Source organism: Lissotriton helveticus, chromosome 3_1, assembly GCF_964261635.1.
Source record: "Lissotriton helveticus chromosome 3_1, aLisHel1.1, whole genome shotgun sequence".
Classification (NCBI taxonomy): domain Eukaryota; kingdom Metazoa; phylum Chordata; class Amphibia; order Caudata; family Salamandridae; genus Lissotriton; species Lissotriton helveticus.
In genome coordinates, this window is record NC_136061.1 from 1,830,227,808 (window position 1) to 1,830,246,162 (window position 18,355).

Here is an 18,355-nt window from a genome sequence, read left to right on the forward strand (position 1 = left end):
GCATCCCTGGTGGCCAGTGGTGGGCCGTAGCTTTGCTTCTGATATCTGCACTCTATTTTGCTTTATTGTTCTCTTGTTCTTTTCTGCTAATTTGCACTGTATTCTGGTAATTGGTTTCTGTGATCGTTTTTTTCATTCCCCTTCCTTTGTGCCCCTTTGCCTTCTGTTCCCCTTTGTGCACTGTAATTTGTTTTGTTGTTTTCTGTTCTTTTCTGCTAATTGCACTGTATTTTGATAACTGGTTTCTGTGATCGCTTTTTCATTCCCCTTCCTTTGTGCCTCTTTGCCTTCTGTTTCCTTTCCCCGTTCCTCACTCCTGTTTTCCCACCACTGCATCCCCTGCGGCCCCGCCCGCCACTCACCCATTTGCCTGCTCCACCCTCTCAGCTGCTCCTCCCTCCCACCTCCCCTTCTTACGTCCGCTGGTGCCCCGCCGTCCGTGCCTTGACCGCGCCCAGCGCCAGAAACCCTGGCCCCCGCGAACGCCATGATACCCGACTCCGCTACGAGGCCAGCACCCTCCACGCACTCAACACTGGACGAGAACACATCTGCTTTCAGGCCGCACCAAAGCGCACCCATGGACACTTCTTCTGTTGGAACTGCAGCTTCACCAGCACCAGAGCCGCCAATCCGCGCACCAGGACAACACCGGACCACCTCCGTTGCATACTCCTGAACTCCAGCTCCACACGCAAACACGCCGTCAAACTCTGGGACCTGCTTGACACATCCTCCCCAGACGTTGCCTTCCTGACAGACACCTGGATGAACAACTCCTCGAATCCCGACATCGCCATAGCCCTCACAGATGGCTACAAGATCACCCTCAGAGACAGCACCAATGGAGTGGGAGGAGGAATCGCCATCGTCCACAAGTCCACCCTCAAAGTCTCTAGCAAACTACGACAACACCCTCTACACTGCCGAACACCTGCACTTCCAGATCCACACCGACCCCAACACCACCCTTAGAGGAACCATGATCTACAGAATAGCCGGACCCCGACCACTGTTCAGCGACTCCATCGCCGACTTCGTCAGCACGCACGCCCTCGCCTCCATGGACCACATCCCCCTAGGAGATCTGAACTTCTACCTTGAAAACAACAATGACACCAACTCCACCACCCTGATCGACAACCTCACCAACCTCGGACTCAGACAGCTCGTGGCAATGCCCACCCACTCCACTGGCCACATTCTGGATCCCATCTTCTCCGCAAGCTCCCACGTCTCCTTCAGCCACACCTCGGAACTCCACTGGACCGACCATCACTGCATCCACTTCACCTTCCGGAAACCCACCATGCACCACCGCACCCAACAGATCCCCCGACGCTGCTGGAGCAAAGCCACCAAAGACCAACTAACCACCACCCTCGCATGGAGCCCAATTACCTACCCCACCGACCTGGATGCCGCCGCCAGCAACCTCAGATGCTGGATCGATGACTGCACCAACACCCTCGCCCCGGTCAAGAGCCCCTCCAACTGACACTCCAACAGGAATGCCAGCTGGTTCACCGCAGACCTCCAGACCCCCAAACAAAACTGCCGAAAATTGGAGAAGAAATGGCACCACAAACAGACACCAGTAAACCAAGCAGCCCACAAAAACACCATGCGCCAACACCATCACCTCATCAGATCTGCCAAAAAGACCTCCTTCAAAGACCGCCTCAACAACGCACACAACAACAAAGAACTCTTCAACATTGTGAAAGAACTCTCCAACCCCAGCTCCAACACCAATGACATCCCACCATCTCAAGACCCGTGCAACTCCCATGCCTCCTTCTTTCACCGCAAGATAACAGACATCCACGACAGCTTCGACATCCAGACAACCACGGCAGCCAACGACACCTCGGACCCCACGATCACCACCCACAGCGACCCCCTGCTTGCATGGACTAAAGTCAACAACGACGATACCATCAAAATCATCAGCACCATCCATTCCGGCTGCCTGTCTGACCCATGCCCTCACCACATCAAAAAAGCCAGCGCCACCCTCGCACCCCACCTCCGCAAGACCATCAACATCTCCTACAAGACCGCAACCTTCCCAGAGAGCTGGAAGCACGCCAAAATCAACGCCTTGCTCAAGAAATCCAAGGCAGACCCAAGGGACCTCAAGAACTTCCAGCCCATCTCCCTGCTCCCGTTCCCGGTGAAGGTCATCGAGAAGACCGTCAACAAACAGCTGACCCACTAATTCGAGGAGAACAACATCCCGGACCCGTCCCAGTCTTGGTTCCACAGTAACTACAGCACGGAAACGGCCCTCATCACCGCCACCGACAACATCAGGGCCCTGTTGGACAACGGTGAGACCGCGGCCCTCATCCTCCTGGACCTCTTAGCCGCTTTCAACACGGTCTGCCATTGCACCCTATGCACTTGCCTCCACGACGCAGGAATCCGCGGCAAAGCACTGGACTGGACCACCTCCTTCCTCTCCGACAGAACACCGAGTGTCCGCCTCCTCACCTTCCGATCCGAAGCATCCAAAATCATCTGCGGCGTACCCCAAGGATCATCCCTCAGCCCGACCCTGTTCAACATCTAGATGGCCCTGCTCACCCACGTCGCCAGACTGCACGACCTCAATATCATCTTTTATGCCGACGACACACAGCTGGTCCTCTCCCTCACCAAAGACCCTCGCACCGCCAGCACCAACCTCCACAAATGGATGAAAGCCGTCGCTGAATGGATGAAGAACAGCCATCTGAAACTGAACACCGACAAGACGGAGGTCCTCATCCTCGGCTCCACCCCCTCAGCCTGGGACGACTCCTGGTGGCTGACTGCCCTGGGCGCAGCACCAACACCCACCAACCATGCACGCAACCTGGGATTCACCCTCAACTCAACACTCTTTATGACCAAGCAAGTCAACGCCACCTCATCCTCCTGCTTCAACACCCTCCGCATGCTCCAAAAGATCTACAGGTGGATCCCCACCGACACAAGAAGAATGGTCACCCAGGCTCTCGTCAGCAGCAGAAGGGACTACAGAAACATCCTCTACGCAGAAGCTCTGACCAAACGGCTGAAACGACGATTCTTGACATCCCTTGCCACAGCCACATCACACCCCTCCTGAGAGTCCTGCACAGGCTTCCCATCAACAAAAGGATCACATTCAAGCTCCTCACCCACGCACACAAGGCCCTCCATGACACCGGACCAGCATACCTCAACAGACGACTCACCTTCTACACCCTAAACAGCCAGATCCGCTCTGCAGACCTCGCCCTTGCCACCGTGCCCGCATCTAAAGAACGACCACCGGCGGCAGATAGTTTGCCGCCAAACCCTGGAACGCCCTCCCCATTCTCCTACGGCAGACCGAAGACCTTCTGACCTTCAGGAGGCTACTCATGACATGGCTGTTCGAGCAGTAGCAGCACCCCTCCCCCCCACAGCGCCTAGAGACCCTTACGGGTGAGTAGCGCGCTCTATAAATGCCTTGATTGATTGATTGATTGATTATGACATGATGTCCTGAGGGGACCCCATGCAGAATCACATATATGCCCTTTCTTTGGTACTGTGACACCAATGTCCACTACTGCAGTCCTCTCCTAAGAATCACAGCTACCCAAAACCGTAGGCTGAATATGTGGAAATGTGTTCCTCCCCAATCCACCTGGAGGGCAGCTGCTCCTGGATATTCTCCTTAAGTTGGAATTCGTGCATCAGCGTGATGTCTACAATGTGGCAAACGTTTGTCTGTTTTTTCTCAAGTCATTCAAAGCCTGGATGTTCCAGGTCAGAGCGTAACTGTTCATAATCACAGGAGAGCCATCAAGGCACCAGTGGAAAATTTGGCGGCTGGGTCTGCCATGTTCTGGGGTCACCACAATGGGTCCAGAATACTTGAAGACCTTCTCCCCCACAAGAAAACAAGAGGAAAACTTAGCAGGAATCATCCCTCAGGCAGCTCAGAGAGACTGACGATCTCCTGGTCCAGCAGTGAGGACAGGTGGTCCAGTGTCGACATATCAAGGGCTACAGTTCAGGATATCATTTGACACTGAGATGGCTGTCCAGATCCTTGTCACCTTGCGGGTCCATCCCATGAGGTTTGAGAGAGTGCTTGCAGTAAAATGTAATGGTCAATTTGGGATTCATGAAGAAGTGAGCATTGCTGTTGATCATAACTTGGAGCTTGGCTGGGTAGAGAATGGCAAAGGAGATGCCCGACTTCATCAGCAGCTGCTTTGTAGGTAGGAATTCTCTCCAGGCAGTCTGCACATGTGTGAAAACCGGGTAAATATTCTGATATTCTGTCGCCTTGATATTGGATCCCTCTCCGTTCGTGTGCAAGATGGTGGTCCTGCTCCCTGTAGTGCAGCAGTTGTTGTATTGTGGGTTGCACTGAGGTCCCAGCTGAAAGACACAGACCCAGGGACCCGTGCACCTGCTCCACAGAGAACATGGAGGTTAAATGGTTGCTAAATAAGGCCTGAGGAGGGATTCCATAAAGTCCTCTACTGTGGTCATAGCAGTGGATTCAGGAAGGTCCTGGACTCTAATGTTGTTTCATTTGGAGCGCTCCTCAAGATCCTCATTTTTAGCTTTAACGATTGCGAAGACCTATCCTATAAGTAGAAGTAGCTCTGTCCATGTTTTTGCTCCCCTCTCCAAGTGAGATCCCCATTGTTCCAGCTGAGCCAGGTGCTTGTCATGCTTGACGAGGCAGTTGCCTGTGCTGCCAAGGCGGTTTATCAGCGTGTTTATCTTTAGATATATGCCTTAGAGGTTATTGCGGACCTCAGTTGGTAGATCGTTGAATTCCAAGGTGCCAGGCAGGGCATTCTGTCTCCTACGGGGAGTGGGCTCACTGGTGGTACCATCTTCTACAGTTCTTGGAGTGTGCCACTTGTCGAAGACCAACTTGGCCTGAGCTAGGCTGGTTTCCCCATCATCACTCCAACAGCAGGTAAAAGAGTCTGCAGAAGTGGGGCAGGTGTGGGATTGTAGGTGCAATGTCATTGAGCCTCCCTGTGGTGTGCAGTAATAAGCGAGTGCTCACACTTCCTCAAAGGAGGCCCCTATCAAGCTCTAACCCTGTTGGGCATTGGTAAGCTGCCAAGATGGTGTTGTCAGGGGTACTCAATGGTCATTGCCAGATGGCAGTTCCTATATGCAGAGCTGTGTAGATGGTGGTACAGCCTCACCTTGGACTCACCAGGGGGCACTAAAAGGCTACAATGTAAATGGGTTGCATTGTCCCCCCCACCACTAAGCTTCCTCAGACTATTGCTGTAAAAGAGAGCAGTCGGGTTAGTCAGCAGTGGTTACCGGGCAGCAGGTTCCAAAGGATAATGTAGTATGGATTGTGGCCTGTCTTACAGTGGACAAGAGCAGGCGACAAAACGGGTGGGCAACAGTGGGCCTCTGCACTTGGCCTCCACAGGCCAGCACTTCAGAAAGGCGGCTGGATCTGTACAGCCAAACACAGCAGGTATTCCAGGCCCACCTCCTCAGGTGCCCTAGTTTCTAGTGGGGAAGCAGCAAACGGATACTTGCACATGCAACGCTCCGCCAGCACTGCCAAAGCCATGTTGACCCCTGCCCCATTGAGGCGTGCAGAGTGGCAAGCAGCTCCAGGTTCGCACCGGAAATCTCTGATGTGGGTGCTGCAGGGCTCCCCTGCTACCACAGAGTGTCACTTCGAAAGGCCTCCACAGCATCCAGGCCCTTGGCACGATCTGCACTGTGGGACCCAGGCCGCAGCCACCCTGACACCTCCTACTGGGCATCACAGCTTCCGTGCCGGTGTCCAGTGAGGCAGGATCTGGTGTCAGAGAACTTAGATGGCAGCTCCCAATGCAGATCAGCGATAGATGTTTCTCCGGACTGCCACAGCCTCGCTCAGCGATGGAAATAAGTTGCCAGGCTGACAGCTTGTGTTCTATCTGTTAAGAAGGAGCAGATCGAGCAGAGATGACAAACTTGGGCAGTCGCCGGATGAAGGTGGGGTGTGAGGCCTTGTCAGATGATACAGAGAAGTCCAGCAGAATGAAGGCTGTGGTGTCTCCTCTGTCAAGGATCATGCAAATGTTGTCTGTGGTAGCGATGAGAGCTATTCCTGTACTGTGATGGGGTCTGAATCCAGACTGCCTGGCATCAAGGTGATGGTTCTTTCTGAGGCAGCCAGTGAGGCATGGTTTAATTAGATTCTTAAGACCTTTGCCTGCTGTGGTAGGAGGGAGATAAGTCTGTAGTTGGACGGCATGGCTATGTCAGTGGATGGTTTCTTGAGGAGAGGCTGGACAGTGGCATGGTTCTAGGTGTCTGGGGATGTGGCTGAGTCAATGGAGGCATTGAGGATTGGTGTTAGTGCTTCGTTGATCGGTAGGCGTTACTTTATGTACACAAGGATCCGATGGTGCCCTCAAGTGGATGCTTTTCATGATAGCAGTAATTTTGAAGGTGGTGATAGAAGGCCATGAGGTCAGGGGTCGTTCATTGGCTGTGATGGCAAGTTATTTTATGTCATAAAGGGAGTCTGGTTGAGGGTCAAAGTTGCTGTATATGTAGGTGATTTTGTTGCAGTAGAATTCTGAGAGCTTGTTGCAAATATCTTATGAGGGGCTGATGTTGCCGGAGGTGGTAGAAGGCACAGTGAAATCTTTAATGATGGTGAAGTTTTCCTTGCTGCTGGCGTCAAGGGGATCCACATGAGCTGTGCACACGGTGTTCCATATCTGCTGGTGGTTGCATTTTAAGTCTGATTTGAAGGTATTTTTATCTGATGTTTTGACTTGTTCTCCACTTGCAGTCCAGTTGTTTGTTGCGGTGCTTCATCAGCCTGAGATCATCTGTGCACCAGCTGGCCTGTGGTCAGGCTCTTGCTGTTGGGTTGCGCCTGAGAGGAGCCAGGCTGTTGGTACATTTGGTAATCCAGCTATTGAGGTTTTTTATGAGCAAGTTGCTAGTGTGCCTGGGCTGGTGCAATGGTGTATTTGGGTCGGTGCTTGGAGAGGGAAGAAACCCATTCCACTTCTGAGATGTTTTTCTAGCTGAGGTGGGCAGTTGCAATAGTGGTAGTTCTTTGATGGTGTGATATGCTGTCGACAAGAGTGTGTTCTATATAGGTCATAGTTGCTGGCTTGTGGACTGTGATGTTGCTGAAGGAGTAGAAAATTGGGTACAATAGGTGCAAGTGGGTTCAGGAATGTGCTAGGTGAGGCCAAGGTTTCCAAAGTTCTCCAGAAGTGCCATACAGTTTGGATTGGTGCGGTCTTCTAGGTGAAAGGGTCTCCAAGGAGGATGAAGGAGTTGGCCTTGATGATGAGGGGTGTTACGAAATCCGTGAAATAGCTGATAAAATTGGTGCGGGTTCTGGTGGTCTGTATACAGGGGTTCCGCCTGAAGAACCGGGTTTTTAGAACCCAGCGGCGCCAGGGGCACGTCCAAAGTCTTCGGATTCTCCTGTCTTGGTATACAGAGACACGGAATACTTCTGGGTGGCGTCAGAGATCAAATTTATTTAGCTGAAGCTAGTAACAGTAATCCCAGCAATACAACACGGTGTACAACTCAGGAAACTGCTCAATTTTCGTAGAGCAAGACATCTCTTTTTATGTGCATTTTACTCATTATAAATGCACACCCACTGCGACAAATACTGACGAATGAAATACATTTTCCCACGCATTATCACATCATAAAATCTCACTTTACATTGTACCAACCCACAAGTTAATTATTAGGAATGTCCCAAATTCAATTTCCACAAGCCGGACAAACCCACAATTGAAAGCACTATCCATGAAATAAAAAGTCATGAGAAAAGGAAACAGTTCAGATACTGAATAGGATAAGATATGTGCAAGTGCACTAAAGTTAACGATATCCTGAACATTGATTGGCAATCTCAGACAACGATCAGCCAGGGAAATTGGCTTCGCAAAGGGTCAGTTTCAGGTGACGGGGTCAGCGTCCTACAGTTCACTCACGAGTCAGAAAAGGCCTAAACTCATGTCAATCTGAATCCAGGTCTATATCCATTCTCATCAGGTCATAAAGGTGTTGCTGTAGCATCATCTTATTATCCTTCACTTCTCTCGGGACAGGTCTTCTCACACAGATGGTAGCACAAAGACTACAAATGGCGGGACCACACTGGATGCACAAACAACACGAGAAAAGGATAGCTAAAGCCACACCAAGGAACATCAGAATCTTCCATCCCCATTTAGACAACAGTTCCCAAATCCATCCAGTCAATGACCAGTTCCCTTCGTCTACATGGATAGACTCAGCGGACTTATATAACTTCATGATGGCTTGGTACACTGTCGGGGCATTATCTGGTATGAAAACACAGCAACTAGACCCGATCAATTTACATACCCCACCTCTATCTGCTAATATGATATCTAAAACCATACGGTTTTGTAACATCATAAGACGATCCGCCTGAAGCTCAGCTGTAATATTGCTAAGAGCACCTGCAGTTTCATTTATAGTGGCCTCAACCACTCTCGTAAGCTGTCGAATATTGCTACTATTGGCCATAAGACCCCAAAAGGGCACGAAACCCTTGAAGAAGTCTCCAGCTTCTTGTGCGACAGTATCTTTCGCATCGATAACACCTCTACCATATCTTGTCTTGTGGTAATTGAAAACAGCAGTGTATGTAGGGGGAAGCAAAAACGCCACATAACATGTACCTGAAAAATCAGGTGGCAACCATGTATAGGCTCTATCGTGACAAACAAAATATGTGCCTTTAGCTGGCACGAACGGTGGAGAACTTTGGGATGCATAGACATAGGTGTGAACACACACACTCTTACCAAGCTGAGCTCTCAGATTCTGACCATTACCTTGCAGACAAAGGTGACCTCGGTGGGGTACAATCCAAATAGGGGGAGACCTTTTTCATCTCTCCTTCTCTGTCAGACTAATGCTATATCCAGTCTTGTTAAAACCAGTATATGCTCGTACTTCATCCTTAGGGATAGCATTATACGCATCAATATCTCTGATCATATCTACTATTCCCTGTATCAAGGCATTATTACTCGCATTATCTTTGACGGAACGTAAAGGAAATGCTTCATTCGCATAAATAAACATTGCTTGGAGTGCCCACACTGACCCATTAGGCGAAAAAGGCAAAACCAAATACGGCATTCCCTTATCTGTCGTATGAGGCATAAGACCACATACCCAGCAGTTCGTTGTATTTACTACTAGCTGATGCTGATGCAACAATTGTATAAACGAATTGTTAACAAACTCTGATCTTCGTGTCTGCTCATGTTCAGGCAAAGTGTGAAACCCATACGAAGGAACAGTAGGAAAAGAAAGAGTAGATTGGGACGTGGGTACAAGCGTCTGTTGTGCAATATAGACAATCCAACCCACACAAGCCAATGTAATATTCAAAAGCATCAAGAAACACAATATTAAAAAACATTTGCTACGAACCAATGTACACATTTTCATTTTAAAATCAATTCTCTCAACACTTTTCTCAGAAACAAAAGACTCCATCCTCTAACATGCTGCTCGCGGCTATTACCTTCTTCACTTAAGTGTGCGTCAAGATCGTACTAACGACCAAGAACCACAGACCTTTCGTCAATTCGCGGCTCACCCCTTAAGGCTGTACCGCGGCCCTGCAGCTGAGTCCGGATGGTGACTCGAAAAAGAAAAAGAAAAATAGTCTCTTGTCTGAAAAAGGTGTAACTCACAACAAAAATTCAAATTTCATTTGTCCATTTATTTGTCCTTTCTCGGTCTTAGGTTGTAGCGCTCTCTACCAGGCACAGTTTGCTCTTGAAAAAGTGTTTCCGGATCCGTTGTGTCCAGTCTTAGATGTGGTGGCACAGAAGCTTGCAGAATATCGTCGTCCGCACGTTCTGACTGAGTCTATTCCAAATGTGCGTCGCTAAAAGGTACAAATCTAGGAATTCTTTCACATTCAGAATGTGCTATACTTCCCCGCACCCACTTGTCATACAGTAAGGGCAATGGAACTTTCTTACAATGGGTGGCATGCACCCAGTTCTTTTTACCAGCTACCCTAACTGCAGTCCGAGTCACTAGCAAGACTAAATGCGTTCCAGTCCACCTTGGCTCCAAGTTCTTCGTTCGTTGGAAATTCTTGGTGAGGATAAAATCACCAGGTTGAATTGTGTGGCCTGGATCCGCAGTCACTGTCGGTAAGCTATCATAGACCTGTTGGTGGAGAATAAGTATGGGCGAAATTTGCAAATTCGCATTCCGTGAATTTGCGCAAAATCAAATTCGCAATCCGCGAAATCCGCGAATTTGTGCGAATTTGCAGATTTTTGGTTTTTTGCGTGTTCGCGGGGTTTTTTGCGTGTTCGCTGGGTTTTTTGCGTGTTCGCAGGGCTTTTTGCGTGTTCGCGGGCCGCTTGCATGGCGAAGTTACCCATGCGGTCGTGTATGAGCACAGCACCCTCTGGTTCACCACTGCCACTCTCTGGTTCATCACTGACACCCTCTGGTTCACCTCTGCCACCCTCTGGTTCACCCCTGCCAACCTTTGGTTCACCATTGCCACCCTCTGGTTCACCACTGCCACCCTCTGGTTCAAGACTGCCACCCTCTGGTTCACCACTGCCACCCTCTGGTTAACCACTGTCACCCTCTGGTTCAGCACTGCCACCCTCTGGTTCACCACTGCCACCCTCTGGTTCACCCCTGCCACCCTCTGGTTTACCACTGCCACCCTCTGGTTCATCACAGCACCCTCTGGTTCACCCCTGCCACCCTCTGGTTCAGCACTGTCACCCTCTGGTTCAACACTGCCACCCTCTGGTTCACGACTGCCACCCTCTGGTTCATCACAGCACCTCTGGTTCACCACTGCCACCCTCTGGTTAACCACTGTCACCCTCTGGTTCAGCACTGCCACCCTCTGGTTCACCCCTGCCACTCTCTGGTTCACCACTGCCACCCTCTGATTCACCCATGCCAACCTCTGGTTCACCATTGCCACCCTCTGGTTCACCCCTGCCACCATCTGGTTCATCACTGCCACCCTCTGGTTCACCCCTGCCACCCTCTGGTTCAGCACTGCCACTCTCTGGTTCAGCACTGTCACCCTCTGGTTCACCCCTGCCACCCTCTGGTTCATCACTGTCACCCTCTGGTTCATCACTGCCACCCTCTGGTTCACCACTGCCACCCTCTACCGAGACCTTTTGTGACGCAGCGGCAGCACAAAAGATGCGCCATGGTGCTGGGTATTAACAACGTGATGCATCTGAGAGATGCGTCACGTTGTAAAGCCCTGCGCCATCAGGAGGGGTTCCAGCGCAGGTGAGGGTGTTCTTGCGCAGGAACGCCTCCTAAAAGTGGCTGAGTGAAATCTACAAGATTTCACTCAGTCACTTTTAGGCCAATGCTGCGTCAAAATCCTGCGCCTGCTTGAAGCAGGCGCAAGGCTTGATGCAGCATTGGGGAGAAAGGGCCCCCCAGAGCATTGCTGGAGCTGCGTCGCAAGCGCGAAGAAGCTCCAGCAATGCGCTGCTTTTACGGCACAGATGTGTGACGCATCTGTGCCGTTTTTGCCACATGGTGAGCCGCATTGTAAATGCGGCGCACCATGGGTGGCGGAGCTGCGGCGCACAATAACTGGCGCATCCCTGGGGATGCGCCAGTTATTGTAAATCTGCCCCTATACATTTAGCCAACGAGGGAGCACTTACTGATTAGACAGTAGAAAGTACTCCAGTTGAGTAGAGGTATTGCACAAAAAGGTGGCATCTTCGTGGACAAACACGCAGGGCGGGATTCATTCTGCCCCCTGTTAGACTTGTTTTTTGTCCCCTTCTGCCCTCTGTTAGACTCGTTTTTCCCTTGTTTTTCTGCCCTTCTGCCCTCTGTTAGACTTGTTTTTCCCTTGTTTTTCTGCCCTTCTGCCCCCTATTAGACTCGTTTTTTGTGCCCTTCTGCCCTCTGTTAGACCCATTTTTCCCTTGTTTTTCTGCCCTTCTGCCCTCTGTTAGACTCGTTTTTTGTGCCCTTCTGCCCTCTGTTATTCCCTTGTTTTTGTGCCCTTCTGGCCTCTGTTAGACTCGTTTTTTGTGCCCTTCTGTCCTCTGTTAGACTTGTTTTTCTCTTGTTTTTCTGCCCTTCTGTTCTCTGTTAGACTGTTTTTTTGTGCCCTTCTGCCCTCTGTTAGACTCGTTTTCCCCTTGTTTTTTTGCCCTTCTGCCCTTTGTTAGACTGCTTTTTGTGCCTTTCTGCCCTCTGCATCACCACATCATCACTCAGCGCTACCCCAGCATCACTCAGCACCACCACATTATCACTCAGCACCACCACAGCACCACTCAGAACCACCACAGCATCACTCAGCACCACCACAGCATCACTCAGCACCACCACAGCACCACTCAGCACCACCACAGCACCACTCAGTGCCACCACAGCATCACTCAGCACCACCACAGCATCACTCAGCACCACCACATTATCACTCAGCACTAACACAGCACCACTCAGCACCACTACAGCATCACTCAGCACCACCACAGCATCACTCAGCACCACCACAGCACCACTCAGCACCACTCAGCACCACCACAGCATAACTCAGCACCACCACAGCACCACTCAGCACCACCACAACACCACTCAGCGCCACCACAGCATCACTCAGCGCCACCACATTATCACTCAGCACCACCACAGCACCACTAGGCACCACACAGCATCACTCAGCACCACCACAGCATCACTCAGCACCACCACAGCACCAATCAGCACCACCACAGCACCACTCAGCGTCACCACAGCATCACTCAGAACCACCACAGCATCACTCAGCACCACCACATTATCACTCAGCACCACCACAGCACCACTCAGCACCACCACAGCACCACTCAGCGCCACCACAGCATCACTCAGCGCCACCACAGCATCACTCAGCGCCACCACATTATCACTCAGCACCACCACAGCACCACTCAGCACCACCACAGCACCACTCAGCACCACCCCAGCATCACTCAGCACCATCCCAGTATCACACAGCACCACTCAGCATCACCACAGCACCACTCAGCACCACCACAGCACCACTTAGCGCCACCCCAGCATCAATCTGCGCAACCATTCAACAACAACTGGTTCAAATATGTTCTCTCAATGTTTCAAACTTTATTACAAATGCCACAAAAAGATGTTAATATTTCACTTCTGTTCTTGGATTTTCGTCACAATAAAATACACTGAACATAATCTTCACAAAAGTTATTTACAAAAGTTTAAGCTATTGCCATTATAAATTAAAATCACTTTTATTTAAGTATTAATTATTTAAAAAAATTAAAAGCCATTGTAATTTGTAATATCAATACAGCTAAGTAATGTAAATACAAAACATGTTGCATTACAAATGCTATAGGTGTCACATTTGCGAAAGTTATAACTATTGGCATTGTAAATGACAAAGCTATTAATTTAGCTATTTTCAAAACCAACACATAAATAAAAAAATGTCATTTACAAGACCAATAGCTCAAACTTTCCTAATGCAAGACTTATTGCATTGCAAATGCTTGTTTTTATATCTGTCAGTGCTTCCTGTTGAGGTTTAATTTTCGTGACAGGCGCCTCATTGCCTACTTGTAACTATTCTCTGACCCTGCTTCAAGGGTCAGAGCAGGGTCAGAGAATAGTTGCAAGTAGGCAACGAGGCGCCAGGAAGCACTTACAAGCTTACAGCAGCTGGTGCCCAAGTTGAAGTTAATTTCTTTGTAACCCTTTTGTAAAAGGTTACAAAAAATTAGCTTCAACTTTTGCAACGGCTGCTGTAACCCTGTAAGTGCTTGGCTGAAAATTCGTCCCCGCTGATTCGCAGATTTTACTGCAACTTGAGTACCCTATGTTGGTGGATTACTTACATGACTTGACTGCTAAATTACGTGTTCTCCACTAAGCATGGGCTGAAAATTCGTTCCGCTCGCGGAATTTGCGTATTTTCCGCAATTTCGCGATCCGCGAATCTCCGAAATCGCAGTAAAATCTGCGAATCAAGGCCTAAGAAGTACAGTGACATTTATTTAGTGTATTTGTAGAGCGCAGACCTGTCACCCAGAGGGCATCCTGGCGCTGCAATCTAGCTGTATCACTTCAAACGGATACGTTCGGGGTGCAAAATGATCAGCTAGAGTTGGAGTTCCCTTTTCAGGATTATACATCAGACAAACCATACAATGCTTCACCAAATTCTCAGCACATTTAGGAATTCCAGCATTCTGCCATACTGGAGCCAACAACTTGCATATCCCTTTTGAGCTAATGTGAGCCATTCCATGAGCCATAGTAACCACTGGGAGCACATACGCATCAGGCAACAACCATCGCTGGGGCTCCGACAACTCAACTCAACAACCTGTCGAATCCAACATACCCGTAGTTTCTCTCCACACACTCACTTCTTTTTCCGTAGCTTCAGCCTGAATCAACTTCACACTTTCTATTTTGTCTTCACACATTCCACCAGCCATAACCCATCTAGCAGGGCCCGCAACATACATTCGACTCGTAATGTCTTTCGCTGTTTCTTTCGCAACTTCATCTGCAAACGCATTCCCTCGACCCACGTCATCCATAACCTTTCTATGCGCACTACACTTCACAATTGCAATCTGTTTTGGCAGAGTTAGTGATTCAAGAAGTTCATTCACCAATTGTCCATGCTGAATTTTCGTACCATGAGAAGTAAGAAATCCTCTCTTGAGGTTCTGTAAATTACGAATTAGTTCGTGCTCAGCCTCCATTTTGTAAATTGCTGCCATTTTGTGTTTCCCTCACTCAGGCAGCGCGGCGAGCGCGATGTTTTTGTCGTTTCTGCATTTACGTGTCAAGTGGCTTCTTTGCTTATGTTTACTAACGAGTGTCAGGGCCAGATCGAGTACACTAATTCCTGTCTGAGCTGATTAATCCCCGTCCGGGCTATTTGTTGGCTCACACCATTCTTTCCTCCAGGTTATCTTATCTGCTGTCCTTCGCTACATGTCTCATGTATTCTCCTGTTTCACGATTGTCCTTCTACAACATGCAGCTGTGTTTTCTCTACTTGTAAATCGAATTGTGTGGATTCACTCGTAATTTACTCAAGGGGTCAAATAACAAACATACCGGGAAACTTGAGTAGCCTTTAGACTTAAAGTATTGTCCATAACGTTTGCCTATGTCGCATGCTCTTGTGTAATTGTATTTTGTATTGTATTGTACCGTATATAAACCTGTGCGCCATGGAGTTAAGTGGCAGTCTCTTTTGAACCTCGTTATACTGACGACTTCTAAGACTTCTGTACTAGCTGCAGCTAATAAATACCATCTTCTACGCCAGACGAAGAGTCTGTGTCTCTGTATTTGACAAGGCAGGTGAATCCTGGGGATTTCAGGCGTACCCTGCGCCGCCGGGCCTTAAGGCTACGGTTCTCCAACTGGCGCCCAATGTGGGGCGACTTCAGAGGTAGCGGTTAAGCCCGAGGGTCGTGAGAAGCCCCACAAGAAAATTCTGGAGGATGCGCACCACGTGATCGAACCCTGTATGTCGTAAGTGGACCGAAGGTCTTTGACAGCGCGGCTACTACTTTCTGACGGCTACTGAAGACTGCTGCCCTGACTGTCGCCCTGCCTTGGACCCTTCTGATGATGTTTGGTAAAGCGAGACGATAGACGGACCTTCGCTGGTGTAGGACGATCCTTAGTTAAGTATTTGGTGGGTCGCTCCCACAATCCTTTGTTTTGTTTTGTTTTTAGGTTTTATTCTGGTATTGCAATACCCGAAGCCAAGGGGTAAGTACGTTTGTACTGTTTTCAGTGATTTATACCCCTTGTTGTTTGTAAACGGTCTAGAGAAGTAACGATGCCTGGTCTGAGTAAATTCAGAAGAATTTGTTGTTTAGGTTGTACAAGGGATTCCCAGTTAGAAGATTCATGTCCGATTCCTCCAGTTGGAACTCCCACTTATGAGCTCTATTCTAAACATGGTATTGGTCCCATTACCTTTAACGAGACATGGGTCCGATACACGAAAAATAGTGGAGTTTTGAGTTGGCCCCAAAATGGTAGTTTTGATTCCGCCATATTAGATAATCTGGAAACGATTCTGTTTAAAAGAAAATTCCAGCCGGCAATGTTTGACTCTTTTCGCCTTTGGCGTAAGGAAGCCAAACAGAAAGAAATTAAGCAAGCAAAAAAGGATAAAAAAAGCACAAAATATGTCAATTATAGAGGCTGCTCAACAGTTTAAAAATAATGAAGCAGATGGTGCAAATGAGATATTAGAGAGACAACATCGCATGGCGATAGATAGATGCTATCCGGTGTTGCCTACTTCTTCTTCAGATAAAAATAAGGAATTAGAAGAAGATTCTCTAATGTCTTGTTTATTGAATTCACCTCTGCCCTATTCCCAAAATCCTAACGCACCTTTGTTACCCTCTCCTATCGCTCAACCACTGGTTGCTCAATTGCCGATTATTCAGCAACCGGCTCAGCCCATCAATGCTTCCCTGCCTGTTTCTGCTCCGCCTTTACAGCCTACAATTCAGCCCCCACCTCTACCAATTCCCACTCTAGTTCTTCAGTCGGCTATATTTCAGTCTCTGTTACCTTCTGCATCTGTATTGCCTCCCATTCTCTCGAGGGATTCCCCTGCATTACACAGGAGACTGGCTGAGGCTGTCTCGAATTACTTTTTTCCTCTCCTCGGGTCTTTGAATCTGTCTCCAGCTTTCTCTAGATGACAATCCCGTTGTCAGCTTCCTCTTACAGACGAGAAGGTAGTTTTGGGTTCCCTCGCTCGTAAATGGATTGAGAGGGGACTAGACTATAGTACAGAAGATATTATGAGTTCTTTTCGCCAATGGGTAGAGCCCACACAGAGATATGTTTTAATGTCATGTGTCAGACTCTCATTAAAGGTTGGGAAGATATGGAGTTAGATACAGTTCCTTCAGAACTATTGAAGTTACAAGCCGACTTCGAAAAAGGTTTTATTGTAGGGCCACGAGTTGAAGACGCAGTAACTAAACTCATTGCGTTTCGAACAATGTTTTTGTCCTTATCTTTTTCCGAGACTGATTCTGCCAAAAGCACAGGCATTAAGAATTATCCGATGCGTGAAGTTCCTCCCGTATGGAGGGACGCAGTAGTTGGTCCACCTCCTGTCCCTGCTCATTTCCAGCGTATATGGGTCCACAAACCCTGAAAAAGGTCTGAAGTATTGGCGCTTAAACAAACTCTTCCGGACCCTCGTAAAAATCCGGCTGGATATTATAAGGAATTGTCACAAACAGTTGACGCTTGTATTATGAATTTGGCCGATATCGATATGTTGTTTGGGAATGTTGTTCCACAAGCCTTGTGGGCACGGATTCGTAGGGAAAATCATAATGGTGAATTAGGTGGTGATTGGGCTGCTATTAGAGCCGCTGATGCAGGTCAAGAGGGTGGTGCGAAACCCGATGATCTGATTACGGCCCTACCAGGCAGAATAATAGAATTAATGAAAACTATGATACCCGCGGTGCGAGTTAATTGGGATAAGCTGGCCACATGCAAGCAAAAGAAAGACGAAAGCGTTTCGGATTTCTTCACCCGTTTTGAAGAGACGTTTATTGATCACAGTGGTCAGGATTTGAATGTAGAGGGTGGCCAGCGGTTGTTTGTGGACAAGTTTGTATATAACTTACTTCCTGAATTATCAAATAAATTAAAGAGTTCTGAAAGTGCATGGGCTGTCTCTTCCCCTGCTAAAATACTGCCTACTGCACAGTATTATGAGAATAGAGATAAGGAGGAGAAAGAGAAACAAGAGAAGAAAAATAAAGATTTAAAAACGAAGGTGCTTTTACAGCAAGCTTATCCTCCACTGTGGAAAATGACCAAAATTAGGTATATATAAGCGGCGTTCATTCATGTTCACCACAGTCACTGTTGAAAGCAAAGTGAGAATCGTGAAACAGTGGCCACGCCATCTTGTCCCTTTTAGGCCCCATCATGCGCGTAAGTGGCAGCCATTTTGTGTGTCGTGGCCTCTCTGCCCACTGCCAATAGCCTGCACGTCTCTCTCCCCCTCACTCCCCGGCCTCGCAAGCATTCTCTCCTGCTTGGGCCATAAGCACACCTCTAACACAACCCTGTCTCCGAGCCACATCCCGTGCTGAACCCCCTCGCTCTTTCATCTCATTCAAAGAACAGACCCTTTTGATAACCTCTTCCTCCCTGCCCGATTGTCCGGGCTGATCCCAGGCCATCACCTAGCCCAACAGATGCAGTTTATTGCCCCCTACAGTAAGACCTCGCCTCACATCAAAGGAGC